The sequence below is a fragment of the Melanostigma gelatinosum genome (assembly GCF_949748355.1).
Source record: "Melanostigma gelatinosum genome assembly, chromosome: 15".
Lineage (NCBI taxonomy): Eukaryota > Metazoa > Chordata > Actinopteri > Perciformes > Zoarcidae > Melanostigma > Melanostigma gelatinosum.
Window position 1 is genome coordinate 11,533,675 of NC_136648.1, and position 6,000 is coordinate 11,539,674.

Consider the following 6,000-nt stretch of genomic DNA (forward strand, 5'->3'; position numbering starts at 1 on the left):
GAAGTGTTAGAAGCAAATCAGCCTGACACCAATTATTATTCTTTTTTCTTTTTTGTTTTTTGTAGTTAGAGTTATTTATTTTGCACAATTCAAACAACAAAATTTAAAATAATCAAACATAACAGAAATAAATGAATATCACAGTGCAGGAAGAGACAGAAAGCCAACTGGGCTTATTTAATATTAAAATTTTACAAAATTACAAAGAAAAAATAAAATATGCATAAGACATTACATTACAACAAAACAAAGAAAGAAAGAAAAGAAAAAAAAGAATGTAATTGTGTCGAGTGTGAGTGAGCGTGTGTGTGTGTAATATAACAGCTAAAACAAGAAAGACATGAAAACTAATACATAAACAAAGCAATTAGATGTTCTTTTTGGCATCTTTTAAAACATTTGACAGAGGGACATTCTTTTGTTGGGTGGGGAACACCGATGTAAATGACTTCACCTGTGGAGAGAAGTGGAGAAGCTGTTGGACAGTGCAGCAGTGGCCACGTGTTAATAAAAGCTCTGGATGTCACGTTTCTCAACATCTGTATGCATTGGACTCAGAGTTGCAACAAGACTAGAAAACGAAGCACATGATGGATGAACGCATGAAGACATTTGCATTCAGCGAGTAAACAGAGTGCTCAAACACACATTTAACGACAGCAGGCCACTTCACTCTGACCTGCTGCGGCTGCAAAGAGTGAAACGGTTTCCCCACTTAAAGCTTCGAGGGGGCAGCCATTTATTAACAACCGGCGTTGAGCTCATAGTTAAAACCACAAATATGTTTACAAGACAGACGCAGCAGCGGAAACAACGGCCGTGCTTGTGTCTCACTCTCTGTCCTCTGTTATCTCATTCGTCTCAGTCCCGTTTGATCGTGTCCCCGTTCCATCTCAGCTGATGAAAAACAAATGTCTGTATTCATTTTCTGCCTCCGCTATTCCGTCTTCCTCTGCTCTGCCGTCCTGTGGGACACCAGTTGGCTGCGTTGTAGGCTGATGAGGGATGTGAGCACAGAAAAACAGCAAACACGCCAATGCCAGTCATTGTTAAATTGCAACAAATGGACCCCATGTGACCCAGACGAATAAACTCAGAAATCAACAAAGCCTATACCCAAACCCAGTTTATCTAAATTCCAATAGTATGCTCAGTAATGGAAAAACACTGTAGAAATGGCATTTCAAATGGAGCCCGATGTAATCCCCAGCCCACCGGGGTCCATTTAATCAATGCTACAGACATGAGCATAGAGGAGGAACAGTCTGCAAATGGAAGTAGAGTTCTGAGTCAGCTCACAGGAGATTAAAAAGTAGAGGTGGATGAATAATGGAGGAGGAGAATGGTGGGAAAATTGGAGAATGTGGTGAATCATCAATAACGCCTCCTGTGAATAATTGTGAAAGAAAAAGACTTCTGCTGAAACTGTCTGTGCCCACTAAAATGGAATTGTTCTTAATTAGTTTTTGCTGTGTATTGCCTCACTCTGCGGGATGAACACTCATTATTTCCCAAGCAAGCTTCCACTCATCTCACCTAAGATTACCTGAGATGAAGTCCCGCATTATGCAGGGCCCCCGGAAGATAAGTGACAGCTTTCCACTGATAAGATGTGAAGTTTGGGAGTCAGAGGAAGTTTGGCGGTGCTCTACCACCCCCAAAACCTGGAGCTGTGGCTCACACTGACAGCTTTAAGACGAGTCGCCTCACGGGCAGTTTTCAGGGAGACAAAGAAGACCAGCTCGCCGAAGCAACACCAATTCATATTCAATCAATCAGGGCTGCACAGAACCACACGTTGACAGCAGTTTGAGTGAAAAAGCCCAGCAGTGCTCGCGCCTTTAAGCACCAGCTAACAGCCAGCTCCCTGTCTGAACATAATCATGTGTCATTATTTATGTCTCCAATCAATGAAACAAAGCGCCACTCCTGCACCGTTTCATGTCGTGCTTCAGTCGTGCTCGTGAGGACGGAGAGCTCTTCATTTTGGCCTTGTTAGCAAAACAAGGAGCCCAGACAGACAATGGCAGATATTCAAATGTATGCAGAATTATGGGGGAATTCTTCGGGGCGAAGTCGTCTCCTGATTGGTTTTTCCTCATTATCCAGCAGTGTTGTCCCTCGTTCACTTTGTGTCCTACACTATCGTGTTTGTTGGAAGATCATTTTCTGGTTTTCTCACATCAGCAGCCCTGAAGAAAAGATTAGCTGTCTTTGTTGTTGTAAATAGAGTTCATTGCGTCAGATTTTATGGGCCAGGTTTTTTAGCAGCTTCGCTAATATTGTGTGACACATACAGACGCTTTGATGTACATGGAAAAAGTGTGGGATTTTGGGAAATGTGCTTGTTGGTTTTCTTGCTGAGAGTGAGACGAGAATATTGAGAGCACAGAAATGAATATGAAGCTAAAACCAGCAGCCGGTTAGCTTAGCTTAGCTCAAAGACTGAAAACGGGAAAACAGCGAACCTGGCTCTGTTCAAAGACAAATGTCTCCGAAGCTACATTATGGATTTGTCATATCTTGTATGTTTGCACAAAAAGAGAAGTGTAAAAATGACAATTTATATTTTTACGGGGGATTATTCTTGGCCTCGTGCTTTGAATTCCTGCTAACCAGCTGTTGGCTGTAGCTTCATATTTACCATATCGTGGTATTAATCTTCTCATCTCACTCTTGGCAAGAAAGCAAATCAGTCAATTGTACATTACAAAACGTCAAATGTTCCTTGAAATTGTAGGACATATTTAATTGTCTTGCTGCAAGCATGACTAAATTCTAATGTTTAATTGATGTTCAGATTCATTCTTCGCCAACTGTTGAAACACTCGTACGAAAAGGTCAAGGTTCACCGGGACATGGAGGTTGTGTCGTTGTCTATTTGCTATTTCACATGACAAAAAAACCCCAGAATTCATTGATGTTGTTTGATTGATGCAATTAAAAATGTATTGAAAAGATTGCTGTCACTATCTTACAAAAGCCATTTGTTCCCTGCTTCAAGGATATTATTGTAATTTATGCATCTAGGAAGAATGTGAACTCCATGAATTATGTTTTTCTGAGTGTTTATTTTTAGAGCGTGAGCCAAAAAACATCAGTAATAAACGGGTTAGATTGACATAAAAATCATCGGAAGACGGATGCTCGCATGTGTCGAACATAAATCAAAGTTCTATGTGCACGTGTGTGTTTATTCTACACACACACACACACACGGTGCGGTGAACTGGACAGACTCCATAATTCACGAGAAGTTTGCAGGAGACAGTCTGGCTTTGTGGAGATGTTCTGTCATCCCCTCTTGTCAGCTTAACACTGCTGTCCCACAGAGCTCGTTTTCATTTCCCTCCACCTCATACTTGGCTCCTCACGTCTCCTCTGCATGCTCGGTAAAACATGAATTTCTTCCCCTGAGCCCTGAGAACAGATTTCTCATCTGCAGCAGGACGGGAAGACTCTCCAGAGCAGCAATTCTTTATTCCACCTGTCGAGGCAACAACTGAAGCACGCACAATCCCGGTCTAGTCAGCAGCAGATTTAACTGCCAGCTCATCGTGTCTGAGGAGGTCAAAGGCTACGCTGGAACAACACCTGTACGGATGAAACTGAAGGCAAAGACAGAGTGGGTCCCTTTTCAGTCTAAGTGAAACAATCTGAACATGTTTTTCTCCACATAAAGACAGCAAAGATAATGGAAGGTATTAGTAGAAATGGGAAGATAACAGGCAGTTATATTGGATGTGTGTTTTTTTAATCCGTTAGTAATTCTTCTCTGTTTGTGTGTGTTTTAAAACACTCAGGGAATTCAAGGACTGATTTGTAAATTTTGTCCCAAACACTCTCTTGGTCTCTTAGGAGCCTCTCAAAGACGCTCACAAACAAGCACGCTATGAGGGATGTTTAACAAATAAGAGCCACACACCCGTTCACGATGCCTGCACCAATGCTGCCACGGAGGACACTGTCTGTCTTTTTGTGAGCCTTTAGTTTGAATATAGCCGGTTAAAGAGAGCCGTCCATCACTAGTTTCAGTGGTGGAGGCTGACCCAAGCCTGCTGGGAACTGAACTGTAGTTAATTAGTGCACAAAGCCTGCCGGACAAAAGAAAGTTAGGGGGTGGAGGTGATTGGGGAGCTGCTTGGATGTGGGGGGTGGGGGTGGGGTGAAGTTTTTGAGAGAGGGGGATTAAATGGGGGGTCTTGAGCTTGTAGCACAGAGGGAGTTTTGGGGCGAAACTTTGTATGTGTGTGTTCCTGTGTCGGGGTGCAGCAGTGGGGGGGGGGGGTGGATGAATTAGCAGTGTGAAGGGGAGCCTTGTCCCTGAGCTGAGAGCTAGAGCTGGGCTTCTACCAACCAGCACTCTCTCTCTCTCTCTCTGCTGGAACCCGCCAAGGGACAAAAGACTGGGTGGGTGTGGTGGAAAGGGACCTAAAAGGAGAAACTCCAAGACTGTAAAAGGTCAGAGTATGACATGCACTAATGAGGGCAGGCAGCCTTTCAAGACACCGCTTTGCACCAGAGGTATCAGTTTGATGAGTAGCTAAACTAAACTGTATCTTCTTTTTGTAACCCCAGCAACAGAAACCGACTGTAAACTAGATGTTGGTCCGTGCTGTTTTCAGTGCAATTTGTATTGGTCCACATGTAGACTATTATTGTGAAATTGATCAAATAATGCAAAAAAAATGAAGATATCAAGTGATTCTGTTGATTATTAGACAGAGTATATCTGTGATATTGGTAATCCACCCAGTGTCTCTCGGATCAGTGTGTCATGCAGCATATCGGCCTCTGAAGCCGCTCAATGACCCGCGGGAGGCGCTATCTGTCCGTTCTTACCGAAGCTCATATGCGACCACAGTCCCTCTGAAGCCGCAATTGAACGCTATTTAGCGGCGGTGAGCAGAGCCTCCAGGCCGGTGTTACCTGCTGCCAGGACGGACAAACACTGCGGGCTGGTTGGCCGCTTCAGTCGGCCAACCAACCAGCCTCCACCTCCTCATCCTCCGCGCCCCCCGCCAGCACCGTCAAGCAGCACAGACATATTCGAGAACAAACCCGGAAGTGTAGCTTCTTTGACTTCACAATAAAAGCGGACAAAAGGTGGGTTTCGGTGCGAATCATTTAAAAGAATAAATCAGCAACGGAGCACATCGCCTCACTCAGTGACGTCAGAGCAGTGGCAGGTGATTTAAAACAGCCGGTATGACATCACTGGTTAGGATGAGATCATTGTATCCAGTGACACACTGATCTGCGGGTACCTGCGTGACTCACCTTCGAATTACACTTTAATTAATATTGATTTGAGGTGTAAGAAGAAAAATTGTGACCACAGACTGCGTAATGTAATTGTGAGGAGGCGCTCTATGGATGGTCTGTGGATTAGCCTACAGCCTTTCAAATAGTTAAGCCTCTGATGCAGGGAAATGAATGTGTGAATGTCACAGCAGCAGCAGCAGCTGTACAAGAACAGATGCATGGTAGCCTATAACGAATTAGAAAAACTGGAACATCCTACCACTAAGGTTAGACAGATAGAGAGTGTAGAGAATACCAATGTATCATGAATAAATATGAAGTAGCCTTCACATCAAACATAGTAAATACAAAATGATAAGGAATAACAAATGTCCCCATTGCATGTCCTGAATTAATAATGACACAGATATATAAATGAACAGAAAAAAACAACATTAATATGCTAATTGTATGAAGAAGATCAACAACAACAACAACCAAAACAAATTAAATGACATATCTGCGGCTGTTTTGACACATTTAACATCACATTGTTGCAAAGCATGTTGTGTCTTGAATGAATAAACGTAGCATGTCGGGTGCTATTATTTTGGAAAACCTTGACCGGAAGCTTGACATTCATCGTGTGTGCCTTGATGGAAGCCCGAGCCCCCCAGCCCCCCCCCCCCCCCCCCCCCCCCCCAGCACCCCCCCTCTGTGTCTCTGTCCCAGTGTTGCCATTCCGACGCACATCCC